Raw genomic sequence first — 17,043 nt, 5'->3', positions numbered from 1 at the left:
AGGCGAGCTCGATTGCTCGGGCGTCGACGTCCCGAGTTCGCTTTCGACCATCAACTTCATGAGTCTGAGAAGGCGCTACAGCATCCCGGAGTCCGTGTCGATCTTGAGATCATTACCCGACGACCTTCCAACTCGCCCGCGAAAGAGGTACGCCGCGATTCACGAGGCGAGTCTCCGTGGAGGACTGAGACTGCCTTTCCAGCCGGTTATCCAAGAATTGTTGGTTCGATTAGGGGTGCACGCCTCGCAGATGTCCCCATCCTTCTATCAGGTGGTTGCGGCGTGCCACATGATGTTTTTTCGGGCGAAGAAGAGAGCCATCACTGCCGACGATATTCAGGACCTCATGATGGTGCGAGGGGTGCCCGGGAAGCCGGGCTTTTACCTAGCGTCGCATCGCAAGCGCCTCGCCATTCTCTCCAAGGTGAACTCGAAGCACAGATACCCCTGGGTATGGGTGTCCGAATCGGCTTTCGGGGTTGCGCCTCTCGTCTTCGGTGCAGCGTCTGACTTCCCACCTGTGGGTGACCTCGAAGGATCCGAGCTCGACGCGGTGATTAGAGCAGTCCCGGAATCGAGGCGGCAAGGGACGCTCTTCGAGTCCCCAGACCTAATGGCAAGGACTGGGTGGTTTGTGCCTAGCGACGATGTTCCTTCGTGCCCCGGCCCCGACGCGGGGACCACGGGGGATCCCGAGTCCGAGGCGGGGGGTTCGTCGGCTCCTTCCCTCGACGCGGGGGGTACTGGCCGCGCATATACTTTTGTGTTACTGCGCTATCGTCGTTTTCCATTGCTTATGCCTATTGTTATGCTTCAGCTGACAGACGCTCTTTCCTTCTCCACAGGTATCATGGCTCGACGTCATCGACCACGCACCCAAATCCCGAAAGCAACGCCCACCGACGGTGTCACGACCATGGCCCGTCCTCCAGCTGAGGTTCGCCGCGGGGGGTCGCCATCGCGGGCGAGGAATGAAGCGATCTCCTCCAACAAGCGACCATCATCGTCGGCTTCTCTCGGGTCACCGTCCGGCCACAAACGCGCTCACACATCGACGATGTCGGACAGCTTGGACTCTATGCTCCTAGCGGAGGCGGCAGAGTTGAGAGACCAATGCTCCCGAGGGATCCTTGAGACCTCCTTGCGGGATTTCAAGGGTCTGCTGACGACGAGCGACCTTGAGCACTTCCAGAACGGGATCGGCGATGCCCGAAAGGTATGACTCGTTTGCTTGTGTTATGTATGACTATCGTGCTTATTGTAATTATCCGCGTTTCGCTTGCTTGCAGATGCTCGCGCGCCAAGAGCGGAGTGATCGCATTCTCCGAGATATGCTACGACGCATGCAAATTATGGAGAAGGAGAAGACGAGCATGGCGGCCGCGCACGCTGCCGCCCCAGCAGGGGCTCGCACCGCCCGAGAGTTTGAGGCGCTCAAGGGGGAGCTAGAGCGAGCTCGCGGGGAATTGGCCACCGAGAAGGCGCTTCGTGAGAAGGCGGAGCAGGCAGCCGACACCTTCCTGGGGGAAACGAAGAAGCTTCAGACGGCGTTCTCGAGCCGGGATGCAGAGCTGAGCATCGTTCACGCTCGACTATCGGCGAGCGAGATCGCTCGGGTTAAGGTCGAGAGGGAGAGGGATACCCTCCGGACGGAGATGCAGACCCTTGCCGAGGAGAAGGAAGACGCCGTGCGATCCAAGACCGACTTGGAGGACGACTGGGACTTGGCGTTGGAGGCGGCTCGTTACGAGGCGGCCCGGCGAGTTCGGGAAGCGACCGAGAAGGAGAACGCGTCTCGCGGGACCACGTTTTCCTTTTTCAACACCATGTTCCCTCCTTACGACGACGAGCTGCCGGAGGACGACCCGCATCCCCGAATCCCTGCCGAGGCTGCGCAATAGACGACCCATCAACCGGACGGAGACACCGTCGGCGGGTTCGGCACTTCTTGCCCCGAAGAAGACGAGGAGCAGATCGATTTCGGCTCGGAGTAGCCAACTTTTCTTTAGTTTTTCGCGCAATTGTTTAGCGCTTACGTATTGTTTATTTTCGGATTCTCATTTGTTCGGCGTGCATCGTACTTTCTTTGTTTTTCTCGTCGGTTTGATTGTGTGACATTGTCTTGCTTTGATGGAAGCTTTTCTTTTTATTGTGCGTCTTATTTTCTCGACTTGCTACGCTTAGTGTAATCGATTTGCGTAATTTGAATGGTGCGTGTCTTACGAGCCCGGCTTGCTATGCTTAGCGTAACCGGTTGGCACGGCTTGCCGCCGCATTTGGCGGCGAAGTTTCCCGCGGGCGTTGGCTAGACCAGTTTCATCTGGCGGGTGCGACTTTTGGTCATCCATTAGTGACTTGCTGCCTATCGGCGTGCGCGAGTTGGGTGGCCGTCGCGCTCATCTTCCGGCGAGTACGCTACCTATCGGCGTGCGTATCGCGACGAGCTCGCAGTTCCCAGTGAGCGTGGTACATGTCGGTACGCGTGTCACATTTTGGGTTTTGACTGCCGGGATCGACAATCCGGTGCGCGGACGTGATCCATCGATGCCTTGCTGCCTATCGGTGTGCAAGGTGCATCGTCGCTCGAGAGGGTCGCAGCAAAAGACGTGCGAAGTCGGAGGTCCGGTGCGCAGATCCAACCTGTCGACGTTTCGCTATCTCCCGGCGTTCGGCCTCAACCCGTGCGAGAGCGTCGCACGAGGAGGGTACGAAGTCGGAGGTCCGGTGCGCGGATCCGATTTATGGGTGTTTTGTTACTGCTTAGTGCGTGGAAAGTGGAGTAAGCGAGCTTGTTACTCTTGCCTTATCCCCTTAGCCCCCCGAGTTTCTCGGATGCTCGTAGAGGAGGCTAGAAATTATAATTCAATGCTTTGAAGTGAAATGTAATTCATTAAATTATTGAAATGGTTCAAAAATTACATCCCAGGCCGTTGGTCAAACTTGAAATTGTAAATTGTCTTTCCTAGAATCGAAGATTACATGAAAACAACAAAGCGAAAAAAGGACGAATGAACGTCTACTGGTAATATTGCCGAAGGTGCTCCGCGTTCCACGGGTGTGTGAACACGAGTCCTTCCATGTTCTCGAGCTCGTACGTGCCGTTGTGGATGGCTCGACGCACACGATACGGGCCTTCCCAGGTGGGGCCTAGAACCCCCGCACCTTGCACCTTGGTGTTTTGGAACACCCTTCGAAGAACGAGGCTTCCGTCGGCGAACTTCCGCAGCTTGATCTTTGAGTTGTAGTATTTCTCGACTTTCCTCTTTTGCGCAGCAAGTCGGGTCAGTGCGTCCGCCCTCCTTTCGTCTATGAGGTCTAGCTCGAGCCTGATCGCGTCATCGTTGGCGGCTTCGTCGTACTCCTCGTTGGCGGCTTCGTCGTACTCCTCCTTCTAGCGCCAAAATGTTGTCGCAGTTTTTCGGACAACGATTTAGGAGTCGCAGACGGTTAGACCCAAGGCCGGACCAAGTGGTCTCGTCTCGACTCGAGCGTGTCGGGCTTGGTATTCCAAGCCGTCCCTTAGCTGTAGGTGATCTCTGTCTCGTCCAAGCACCTGAAAAGTAAGCAAAGAAGGTGTGAACTACAAAGGGGAAACAGAGGGGTTGCCTCTGTTTACCTCTCTGACGCTCAACATTAGTAGGATTGAGGTGGTTTGTAGAGGGTTTAGTGTTTAGAGGTCGAGACTTGAGAGAAACGAGCGAGGTACGAGTTCGACAGCGTTTCAGTACTCAAATTCGGATTACCTGGACCAAGGGAGGTACCTTGGTATTTATAGGCGACCAAGGAGCGTCGTGGACAGCCCCTTGGCCGAGAGACGCCTCTGACCCGGCCATGGACGGCTCTGACCCGGCCATGGCCGGCTCTGACTCGGCCGTGGAGGCCATAGCCGGCTCTGACCCGGCCATGGCCGGCTCTGACCCGGCCATGGCCGGCTCTGACTCGGCCGTGGAGGCCATGGCCGGCTCTGACCCGGCCATGGCCGGCTCTGACTCGGCCGTGGAGGCCATGGCCGGCTCTGACTCGGCCGTGGAGGCCATGGCCGGCTCTGACCCGGCCATGGCCGGCTCTGACTCGGCCGTGGAGGCCATGGCCGGCTCTGACTCGGCCATGGCCGGCTTTGAGGTGGCCGTGCGCCGGGAAAGGCTCGGGGGAGCCGCCATATGATGTCGTTGCCGTACCGGGCCGGGACGGACCGGTAACAGATACTTTGTTGGAGGGATGTATTACATGGTACCTGTTGACGCTATTGAATTTCTATTTCCTTACTCAGATAATACATTGTTAAGTGTTGTAGGAAAGCTACTTGAGATGACATTTCTACTGACTCTGTATTGTGATCACCGGGTTGACGAAGGGCATAATCTTCTGCTGGTAGAAGACTCAAATCCAACGGTTGACATTCCAGATGTTGAAGTAGGTGAGACTACAGTTGAAGATCCTGAACTCGTATTTCAAGAGTGTCAAGCTGAATTTGAAGAGACTGAACTTAACCTGGAATACAAGAAGATGGTGAAACAAAAGTAGACGATGATGAGGACGCTGAAGTTGTTGATGAAGATAGTGGATTTGAGAAGAGTGAAGATGAGGTGGCCGTGGACGGAGCAACTGTAGAGGGTTGTTTAAAGGGCAAAGGTAAAAAACCTTACAGTGATGATGAACCAGTGTCGGATGCAGATAGTGACTACAACGACGAAGAGAACATCGACTTACACCATGAGTCGTCTAGCGAGGATGAAGACAATCGTGGTTCAGTTTGGAAGAAGGTTCTGCCAAAGTTTCAAGAGTTCAGACACGACTCGGACATGAATTTTCCTCAGCTCAAATTGGGCCTAGTTTTCCAACTAGAAGTGTATTCAAAGATGCCATCCGAGAATACTCTATCAGATCAGGGAAGGGAGTTCGCTTCAAGGTCAACGACCCGAATAGAGTGCGAGCAGTTTGCAAAGATGCGAACTGTAACTGGCTTTGCTATGCATCAAAACTAGGTAAGACGATCACATTCGCAATAAAGACCTATGTGCCTGAGCACACTTGGGCCAGAACAAACAAGAATAGGTTCGCCACTTCACGATGGTTGTCTAACAAGTACATGGATACTTTCAAAGACAGTGACAATTGGTCAGCCACTAACTTCATGCAGAAGGTATAAAAGGACTTGGTATTAGACTGTTCAAAGATAAAGGCTTATCGAGCTAAAATTTTTGCGACCAAGGTGATTGAAGGCACGTATAAAGAACAACATGTATCTTTGTGGGACTATGATGTAGAGATCAAGCGATCTAATCCATGATCAACGGTCGAATTCCTGACTGAGGCCGACGAACAAGGTAAGCCTATATTTAAAAGGCTATACATTTGTTATTTCGGCTGTAAATCTGGCTTCAACGAGGGTTGTAGACCTGTGCTCGGGCTTGATGGATGTCACATCAAAGGACATCACACAGGTCAATTATTGACAGCCATTTGACATCGATGCCAATAACATCATGTTTCCAGTCGCTTTTGCGGTAGAGTCAGAATGCAAATCCCCATGGGCGTGGTTTTTAAACTATTTGAGAGACGATGTACGAATACACAATGGACATCACTAGACATTTATCATTGACAAACAGAAAGGGTTAAAGGACGCCTTGAATGGACTGTGGGAAGAGGGTTCTGTAGGCGCAGAACACCGATATTGTTCAAGGCACTTGCAATCCAATTTCACGAAGGTAATATCTTACAATAATATACCACACTATGTATGAAAACACGTTACTGATTTGTTACTTATGTTTGAACTTCCTGAGCAGGTTTTCAAGGGACAATTTCTGAAACAAAAGGTAATGTCAACAGCAAAGGCGTCTTCTCAACACAAGTTCTTTCAAGAAATGGATATGATCAAGACAGAGGATGGAGAGGCTTACAACTTGTTGTGCGAAAAGAATCCAGTACATTGGGCTAGGAGCAACTTCATAACAACTCCCAAGTGTGACATCCTACTGAACAACTTGTGTGAGTCCTTTAATGGTACTAGGGTAGTGTTACTAGCGAGGCAAAGACCAATTCTATCCATGCTAGAGAGAATTAGAATGTAGCTACTGCAGAGGTTTAGCAAACAACGAGTGACTGTAGAAAAATGGCCAGGTGAAATTGGTCAGCGTATTTATAAGATTCTTGAAAAGAATAAGGACCTGTTTGGAGAGAACATTGCTCATTGGTGTGGAGAATTGCTATTCCAAGTCTAGAACATGTATGAGAGTATGTACTCAGTTGAATTAGCTAGAAGAACATGTTCATGCAATCGTTGGGACTTGTCAGGTAGTCAATTCACTTATTACTCGGCTAATTTAGTATGGCATGTCTAATTTCTTATGACTTTTCAGGGATTCCATGTGCTCATGCCATTGCGTGTATTTGGAAAAAAACATCACCAACCAGAAATGTATGTGGATGATTGGTACAAGAAGGCCGTTTACATGAGTGCATACAAGTACATGATCAGTCCGCTGAACCCTATCGAGCAATGGCCAAAAACAGGGCTAGCACCGATGAGAATGCCACCAAATAGAGCTGAGCCAAGGAAACCTAAAAAGTTGAGGATGGTGGAGCGTGATGAGGTAGTTCCACCACGTGGAACCAGAATGACTCGAAAATACGTCGCAGTAAGATGTTCTGGATGTGGAAAACATGGACACAACCTGAAAACATGCTTTAGAAGGTAGCAAGATGCATTGGTAAGCTTAATGTGCTAACTTAAAACTCATCACATCTTGCTATCTAATCCATTAAACTCATCGTGCAGAGAACTGAACAGCGAGCGGCTAGAGATACACAACAGGATACTAGAGGTGCTCCAACTCAATGTGCTCTAGCTCAACAGCCTGCATCTCAACAAGGTCCAGCTCAACGTGGAACAAATCAGTAAGGTTCAGCTCAACATGGTCCATCACAGCAACCTCCAGCTCAACATGGTCCATCTCAACAACCTCCAACTCAACAGGGTCCAGCTCAACGTTGACCAACTCAACAGGGTCAATCTCAGCAAACTCCAGCTCAACAGGGACCGGCTCAACGTGGATCGCGCCAAGTCAATCCACAACCACAACTGAGGGTTAGAAGCGACGAATACAAACAACGAACAACGTACCTCAAACCTTGAACAACCATAAAACCTCTTTCTTGGGTTGTCACATGTCCAGGATGTTCGCTCGACGCACAATACACGATAGTAGCAGCGAGGAATCCGCCGCACAATATCGACAGACTCTCCTTCATCGACACTGATACATCCACATTTCGAAGAAGACGCCATCGATTTGGGTTTGCAAAGATCACATCAGATCAAGTCGGGGATTTCGGTTTTAGGGTTAGGGATTTCGATTGGGATTTTAGAATTTAGATCAGACTAAAACTAAAAACTAAAAATATCTTTATATAATTTGGTTACTAATGAGAGAATACCAAATATACCATTCGCTGATGGGTCATGTGTCGAAAACGTTGGTTTGTCATGGATGGTAATTGAAAATAATAGACGGAAGAGACGCAATTCAATAAAATTGAAAGATCAGAGTAGTTTTTGTGAAAATTTCGAGTTGATGGGGTGGGTTGTTACCGACTTTCGAGTTCAGGGCATATTCTTGTAATTTATCCCAAATATTATTTTGTTCTTTGCTGCCTATATGTAATTTTTCTTTTTCTTCTTTTTTTTTTAAATTTTTTTTTAAGTTTATCGGTAAGACTCCACAACAAATAATTATTAATTCAAAGTTACTCGAACATAGAGTTATAAATATATGCAATATCTAATCTAGTTTCCAAGTTTTTGAAGAGTTTCACTATGATATCTGTGATATATTAAGTAATATAATATGTATACAGTTGTTATCTTACCTAAAATCTCGTCCACTTTTATTTCTTTTAAAAAAAAAATCGTGTACCCAATAGTTAAAATTTGGTAAAATCTAACTACTAATAGAGAGAGAGGGAGAACACGAATTTAATGATACACATCTCATTGTTGCAAAATATTGTCAAATCAAGTCTCAATGGTCTATGATAATAAATCTCAATATACTAAAGTTTAGGGTGACGAGATTCATAAACACAGAAACATAAAAATCGAAAGAACTCATATACGAAGAACATTAATATCATTTGCAATATAAAATATAATGTGAGGTTATTTTTTTTTTTTTTTTGTTGATACAAATATATATATATATATATATATATATATATCACTTTTTATTAAATTATTTTATAAAATATTAGTCGGTATCTACAGATAATTGGTGTCTTAGTAAATTTTTTATTAGTATATAAGTAGCGTTATTTAAAAATATTAATGATTTTTTTGTTGTTGTTGACATCTCTATCGGTTGCTGATATCTCAATAAAATCAGACTATTGATATTTAATCATTTAAGGTATTTAAATACCGGTTGTATTTAAATATCGGGGTATTTACTTTTTTTATCACGTCGTCTCGGTTATCTCTAGTCGCCTCCGTTACCACATTCACTGTCACATTCCTCATGACCCTCACATTGTTTATATTTGTTCTGCTGTGTAACACCCAAAATTGGAGTATAGAAGAATAATAGAATAAAAGAGACTCGTTTAACAATTGTATAACAAAACGATAAAATAAATAGACACATCGGACATAGTTTGAAAAGTCAATAGAAATTTCACCCATGTGATTAAACACGTCTCAAAATACTACAAAGACACGTCACAACTTGAACATCCACAAAAAAAAAAAAAGACAACTACCCCTCAACATAGGACCATAGTTTAGTACAACACCACATCAAAAATAGACAAACGACAACAACATCATCAAGGAATCTAAGTCAAAATGATCAAGCATTTCACATATTAACTCACCACGTGTATAATGAGACCAAACAAGTGAGCTTGAGCCTACAAATCAGCTTCTCTCACTGTTCGTCAGGAAAATCACAGAGTACACTACCCAGATCTGTAGATCTCTTCAAAATAAAGCTAATGCAAAAAGAATCATGTCATTTGAGACTCGGACGTAGGATATATGTCGAAAAGAAGTTTCAATCCTAAACTCACATTTTCTCTGATTTCGGCCGAGTTTTTCCGGCGAACGCCAGCGACTCCATGGGCAAAGTTTGTACTCAAAATGATGCTTGTGATTAGGACTTGGCAATGGTAGTGGATGTGTATCTAACCTCCCGTTGGTTTGGTCAGAAACCCGTCAGAAAGAAAGAGAGAAAAAGAGAAAACTATGAGTGAAAAAAAGAGGGAGTGAGCTTGTGGGAGAGAGAGAGTGACGGAAAGAGTAAAGGAATCAGCATTTTTTTTTATTTATTTTAAATATGCCATCTCAGCTTGGTCAAACCAAAGACAATTGGTCAACAAATAATTAAAAAAAAAAAACTGGGTTTTACTTGCTGTCTCGCAATGGACAAAGTTTATATATAATCTTTGTTCTATCAAGATTTATACATAATTTAAAATGTTATGACTTAAGTAATGCAAGAGTTTTTTTTTTTTTTTTTTTTTTTTTTGAAGGATAGCTCGAGGCTTCTATTAGAAAGAGGGTATATTACCCAAAAGTACAAATTTCGAATATCTTCTATCAAAGAAGAAAAAATCCCCAAAGCGATAGAGATTCAAAACTAGCAACAAGTGAACGCACATCATGTGTGGACTTCCGACAAGTGGAAGATTGATCACACTATTAATCGAGCACAATAATGGCTCTTTCCAATTACCCTTCGAGGTTAAAGGATGAACCAAAACGCTCGAGGACCTCTCGTCATAGAGGAAGACGTTCGAGAACCTGCACAACCAAAATACCAACAGAGGACTCGAACTAAACATCTTAAAGAAGTCAGAAACATCTCTAAGACACCAAAACCACCCAAGAATGATGGACAGACCAACAAAGTCTAGGCTACTAACAAGCCAACTAAAAATTAAATTACAACAAAAACTAAAAAAACACCACCATCTAAGAATCATCCCCCCGAACCCATCATGAACCCACAAATCACTAGCTATCACATACAGGAACGACCCCCTAGAGCCGAAAGTTAGGGTTGGTGTTGGTGGCCTTCGTTTGATAGCAAAAAGACCCTCACTGCGGCGAACAGTTGAACCGATATCGGCGCGAACAAACAGGCCCGAATCACCACCAAAGAGAGCGGAATCACAGGTGACAAGTCGGTAACTGACTGTCCAGACCGTCGGGGGCAGCGACGGTGCCCAAAGGCGCCGATCTGAGGAGAGAAAAGCCACAACGAGGATCTTCTGTACTTGATGAAGTCGACGGCCGGCGAGAGACTTCGAGGCAGAGCGCCAAAGGTCCTTCTCCAGATCCGGGGACGGAGAAGAGCTCAGGTCTTCGGGGATGGCGGCCACCACGATGATATCTCCGGTGGCGGCGGGGTTCACCAGCGGAACCATCTTAGGTCCACCCATCGGAAAGATCCGCGGCTCTGCATCACCACGGCGACCTGCAAAAAAACCAAAGCTAGAGAAGAGCGACCTCAGCGTGGCCAAGAAGCTTTGTCGGGGAAGGCCAACCAGCAAAGGACAAGCGGGAGAGAGGACCGGGCACCGGAGAGAAGAAACAAGAGAGGGGAAAATTATTTGAGCTATAAAAATAAAACCCATTGGGGGTACAACTCCCCCCGGGTCGGAGGCACACCGTTGGTAAGACCAGCGGCGGCGACCAGACACCCAGGGGGGGTTAGAAGAAAAACTTGAAACCCTAGGTCTGTGTGGGAGAAAAGGGTTTCTAGAGAGAGAGAGGTGCGTTTTTTTTTCTTAAGTAATGCAAGAGTTAATACTTAATATTAGTTTAAAATTTCGAAAACATTTCACAATTTGAAAAAACAGCAACCACTTTTTGAATATTTGGAAAAATCGCCCTCAAATTGGCTTACTTTGAGTGCAGCAATCAAAATTAGACTTGGCATTTTTTTTTTAATTTTTTTTTTTACGTATTGAATTAGGATGAAATTTCTGAAAGAATAAGGAGAGTGATTACTAGCTTACGAGTTACCTTACCTTACGACTAGCAAGTCATTGGACTCAGACTCGCCCTGGCTCTCGCCGGGACAATCAACCACGCGAAGGTCACGCGCCTCCTTCTACAATGCGGCGACGGACTCACGATGCCACAGCTCCAGCAGATCCAAGCCCAGCTGACGACCTCTCCGGTGCCGTCTCTGGACCCCAACCTCGTCGCCGTGAAGTTCCTGGGCCTCTGCTCGGCGCGCGCCAACCTCCGTCACGGCGCGGTGTTCTTCCGTTACTGCCTCCGAAATCGCTCCCCAAACATCATCGCCCAGAACGCCCTCCTCTCCTCCCTCGCCCGCCACAGCCGCTGGGCCGCCCTCCTCCGCCTCTTCAACCGGCAGCTCTCCGACGAGTCTCTCCCCCGCCCCGACGAGTACACCTTCACCTCCGTCCTCAAAGCCTGCGCCGCCATTCCGAGCCCCATCGACGGCCTCAAGCTCCACTGCCTCGTCGCCAAGTACGGCTGCGACCCCAACGTATTTGTCAAAAATTCCCTTCTCGATTTCTACTTCAAGCTCGGCGAAGTTGAGATAGCGCGGAACCTGTTCGATGAAATGCCCGTGAGAGACGTTGTGTCGTGGAACACTCTGGTGTCTGGGTATTGCTTGAGCGGCCGGGTCGGGGACGCGAGGGCGGTGTTTGATGGGATGGCGGAGAGGAGTTTGGTTACGTGGGCGGCGATGGTCACGGGGTATGCTCGGGCCGGGGAGCTCGACGAGGCCCGCCAGCTGTTCGAGGAAATGCCCGAGAGGAACGCGGTTTGCTGGAACGCGATGATATCCGGGTACGTGCGCAACGAGAGGTACGGGGACGCGGTCGGGCTTTTCCGAAGGATGCAGAGCGAGAGAGGAGCGGCCGAGCCGAATGAGGTCACGCTCGTGAGCGTCCTCTGCGCTTGCGCTCACCTCGGCGCGCTCGAGCTCGGGGCGTGGATCGACAGGTTCATCCGACGGACGGGAATGGACCTCGGGCTCGTCCTCGGGAACGCGCTCGCCGACATGTACGCCAAATGCGGATCGATGGCCGAAGCGAAGAGAGTCTTCGACGCGATGAGCGAGAGAGACGTGATCTCGTGGAGCGTGATCATATCCGGGTCGGCGATGAACGGCCACGCTAGCGAAGCCTTCGAAAGCTTCGACGCGATGCTGCGCGGCGGAACGGCCCCGAACGAGGTCACCTTCATGGGCTTGCTCACGGCGTGCACGCACGTGGGCCTCGTCGAAAAAGGGCTAGAGTACTTTTACTCGATGGAACGGGTTTATAAGATCGCTCCGAAGGTCGAGCACTACGGGTGCGCGGTGGACCTGCTGAGCCGGGCGGGGCGGCTCGACGAGGCCGAGGAGATGATCGGTTCGATGCCGGTGGAGCCCAACGTGATCGTGTGGGGCGCCCTTCTCGGGGGCTGTCGGACACACCGAGACCACGAGAGAGGGGAGCGAGTGGTGCGTCGGATCCTCGCTCTCGAGCCCGGCCATTCGGGGGGCCACGTGTACCTTGCCAACAGCTACGCATCGGTGGGAAGGGTCGACGAGGCCTTGGCGTGGCGTGCCAGGATGAGAGAAAGACGCCCGGGTCTAGCTGGATAGAGGTGGACACGTTGCACCCTCTCTAGGAAGGGCATTATTTGGTCCTATTTTAATAATGATTATATTCTTTTTTGTGCTTCTCTCTTAGAAATACCCTACATTCTTATAAAATGTTGACACTAAAAACGAGTATCATAAAAAGGATATCACTAAAAAAAAATAGAGCAATCATATCCCTTTCCCCTATAAAACAAGATCGCCGGCCGGTTTCATCATTTTAAAGGATGGTGAATGCTCTTGCAATGATTATTGGGTATTTCATATTCTAAGACTATTTTGAGGGATTCTATCAAAAATATAATTTGTTTTTTCAACAAAAGCACTAAACTAGAATTTATTTTTCTCTCTTTTACCCTAACTTTAAGCATATATAAATACAATTTTACCTTTTCTCCAATTCAAATTAGACAGTTAATTGATTTCTCATTTCCCCAATTAAATCAATAACCTCCCCTCTCTCTCTCTACATTTAAACACCGGTTCAATTCACTCTCTCTCTCTCTCTCTTCCTTTCTCCGATCGCTCGTCTTCTTCAATTTGCACGAGAAAAAAAAAAATTCACTGAAATTCATTTGCTGACCCACTTCCTTCGCCATCCCACTGTTCTTCATTTTCAGTCTCCTTCGCCAACAGAAATGAAGACGAAGGGTGGTCCCGGTTCCAAAAAAATCACAAAACACTAAAAAATGCTCTAAACCCGATTCTCATTCCACACCCAATAAAAATCCCTCGCCTGAGCTCCATGCAATGCTGCGTCGGAGTCCAAGAGTTAGTCTGGACGCCGTAGCTGTAGTTGACAAGAAGGAGGCTCTGGTGAGGAAGAAATCGTCAGCGGCGAAAAAGAGAAAGCCACCAGGGCTGCTAAAGTCTTCCGGCAAATGCCAGAAAATTGAAGACCATGGATCGTCTGGCTCATCTGATTTTGACGTCGGAGCATTCGTCATGGCCTCGTGCAGAACAGACCCATGCCGGAAGGTTAGTTTTTTTACACTATGTCTGCATTTTTAGTGTTTTCCATGGAGGTTGATGGAGCTCCGGTGAGGAAGAAATCGTCAACGGCGAAAAAGAGAGAGCCACCAGGGCTGCTAAAGTCTTCCGGCAAACGCCAGAAAATTGAAGATCATGGATCGTCTGACTCCTCTGATTTTGACGTCGGAGCATTCGTCATGGCCTCGTGCAGAACAGACCCATGCCGGAAGGTTATTTTTTTTTTTTTTTTTTACACTGTGTCTGCATTTTTAGTGTTTTCCATGGAGATTGATGGAGACTTGGTGATTTTCACATATGTAGATTGTCGAATTTCGTGACTAGTTTGTAGAAATATGCTGATTTATAACATTGTTTTGGTATGAAAATTGTTAGAAATGTGATGTAATTCTGGAATTCAAACTACATTTTTGGTAAAAATATGGCTTGATAAATTGCATTTTTGTGTATATATAGGCCTGGTTTGTTTTGGTTAGAAAACATGGTAAGATGGTCTGGTTTGTGTATATTTAAAGATTTTGTGTTATTTTTCTTTGATTTCGTGATCATTGTTGTAACATAATCTAGTAATTGTAGTGATTTCGTGACAGAACTTTGTTTGCGTAGTAAAGTACTTCATCGTTTCATGAAAACATTATCAAAAACACTATTGATTTCGTGACAATATTAAAGCGGGATCAAGTGAATTTGTGAAAACTGTGAGGTCACGTCTTATTTGCATTTGGTGACCACTTGGTCACGAAACAATTGTTTTCTTGAGACTATTTCGTCATCAAATTGACATGTATCTGTGACAATGTTGTCACCAAATTGATCTGTTTTCGTGATTAGTTTTTGACTTATTGACCTTATTTCTATGATTTAATTTCAGGGTTGGAAACGCCATATAGAAGAAGAAGATATACTCGAGGGATATAACCTCAACTTTCATGGAAGCCTGAATGGTTTTGAGGCCGAGGCAGAGATAAATGCGCGTCAGAAATTACTATTCCGGAAATCCTGTTTTGGGAAATTCCTAGATATGCCCGTGATCACCAAATCGTCCAGGATTGTTAGTCACTTGGTATTAAGATAATGCTATTTCGACGAAGCTATTACGTCAAATGAGTCCTTGATAATAGAGATTGGTGGACAACTGAGGGAGTTCACGAAAGACCATTTCGCGTTGATCACAAGATTAATGTGACTAAGTGTATGTGTGTGTGTCTGTTCGTGTGGGTGAAAAATGTATGAGTGTGTGTATTTTTACAGCCACAATTTTTGATCGATCAGCCTTAGCTCTTTCTCTCCCTCCGTTGAATCAGACTCGCTGTCTGCCACTATTTCAGGTTCTCTCTCTCTCTCTCTCTCTAATTTTTCTATGTGATAAATGTATGTGTGTGTTTGTCTTTGAATCTGTTTCAGTGTGTGTGTGTGTGTATGTGTATTTCTTCACTCAAACCCGTTGTCCGCTGACTGTTTGAGCGCTATCCCGAGCCGTAGACATCCGAACAATAGATTTGCAAAATCCACCTAAGCCCCGCCTGTCCTGCCAAGCCACCTTTCGCTCCGCCAAGCCGTTGTCCTGAGTTCACCCAACGACTCCCAAAGGTATTTTTTTAATTTGTTTAATTTTATAGTGAATTTTATGTTTAAGTTATATGTTTTAAAAAAATAAGCATGAAATTAGAATATACTAAAAAAATATACTGAAAATAAGCTATGTTAATTTTTATAAATTGAAAATGTGTTAGCAATTTTACATTTATTTAAACAATTGAAATTGTTATGAAGTTGCATTTTTGTGATATTTTAAATTGCAAAAGAATCGAATTTGTATCATTAAAATAGTCAATTTTTTTAGAACTAATAAGAAATTGTTTTGTATTTAGTTTAGGATTGTTTAATATGAAATTTATGTTTTAAAATTTGAAATTAGAGAAAATTGAACTCGCTATATTTGAAATTGCTAAATTTGTTATAAATAATAGTAGTTGTAGTTTCTGATTGTTGTGATTGAGTTATTGAGGCTTAGTTCTCTATTTCGGCCTCAGCCCCGTCTCGCCCCTGTCAAAGCCTTGCGAGCTCGCCCGACAGCCCGTGTCAAAGCCTCCCCGTTCAGCTTTGCGTCGCGTCACAGCCTCGTCGCCTCAGCCCGCCAAGCCGCTGTTCTGAGTTCACCCAATGAATTCAAAAGGTACTTTTTTAAAAAAAAATTATTTAAATTTGATAGTGAATTTGTTAGTCGGTAGAGAATATTAGCTGCGCCTATTTTAGGAATTAGCTTTAATTGTATTAATTGTTTTTATTCTGATTTTATTCTGCTGTAATTATAAGAGTTTATTATGATTTTATTCTGCTGTAATTATAATAGATTTTTATTGCTTTATTTTAGGAAGTAGTTAACCTAATTGTACTCTATAAATATTTCCGATCAATGAGAATAGAATCATTCCGCTCAATACTTTTCACTTATGGTATCAGAGCTTAAAACACCCTAAAACACATACTTAATCGGTTCAGCCAATTCTCATGACTGATCCGAGTATTATTAATACCGGTTCAACCGGAACTTCCACTCGGTCTGGTGGACCGAGTTTCTCTGCTGGTCATTCCGATCACAACCTGACCAACAGCCTCTCCATAACCTCTCACAAGCTGAACGGAGGAAATTTTATGGAGTGGTCTCAATCGGTCAAACTCTATGTCCAAGGTAAAGGAAAATTCGGCTACCTCTCAAGGTCTACAGTTCAGCCGAAAGCAACTGACGATGCCTACGCAACGTGGGAGGCAGAAAACTTCATGATCATGTCATGGTTGGTGAACTCTATGGAGACGAGTCTAGGAAGATCATACCTATTCCTATCAACCGCAAGCGAAATCTGGAATGCGGTAAAAGAAACCTACTCGGATCTTGGCAACGTTGGCCAGCTGTTCGAGATAAAGACCCGTCTGAGAAAAGCAAAACAAGGTGAGAGGACTGTCACTCAATACTATACTGATCTAAGGACTCTGGTAGGAATTAGATCTGTATTGCAGCTATGAGTGGAGCTGCGGCACAAACAGTGAGATCTATCAAAAGATGGTGGAGAAAGATATGGTCTTTGAGTTCTTAACCGGGCTAAACAAAGAACTCGATGAAGTTAGAGGAAGAATCCTCAGACGAAAGCCACTGCCCAACTCCTGAGAGGCTTTTGCAGAAGTACGAAGAGAAGAAAGCCGTTGCCAGGTCATGCTCGGACCGAGAAGTAGTGAGCCAGCAAACATCCCGGTTGAGACTACGGCCATGACGACTCGCTTCCAAAAGAAAGGTGACTGTCCCATCTGCGAGCACTGACACAAGCCTGGCCATGTGAAGGCCAAGTGCTGGAAACTCCATGGCAAGCCTGAAGACTTCCAGCCATCACATCGAACTACTCGTGACAAAGCTGCCTCCCACGCCTCT

At 46.1% G+C, this 17,043-nt stretch overlaps 1 pseudogene; it reads left to right on the top strand.

The window, feature by feature from the left end:
* The first annotated feature begins 10,924 nt into the window (after positions 1-10,924).
* LOC149390737 (pentatricopeptide repeat-containing protein At4g18840 pseudogene) lies at positions 10,925-12,908 on the top strand (annotated as a pseudogene).
* Positions 12,909-17,043: the final 4,135 nt, after the last annotated feature.

The sequence above is a fragment of the Urtica dioica genome, chromosome 7, assembly GCF_054948205.1.
Source record: "Urtica dioica subsp. dioica isolate 48M chromosome 7, U.dioica_male_clone48M_v1_H2, whole genome shotgun sequence".
NCBI classification, from domain to species: Eukaryota; Viridiplantae; Streptophyta; class Magnoliopsida; order Rosales; family Urticaceae; genus Urtica; species Urtica dioica.
This window is presented reverse-complemented; position numbering and strand designations above follow the sequence as displayed.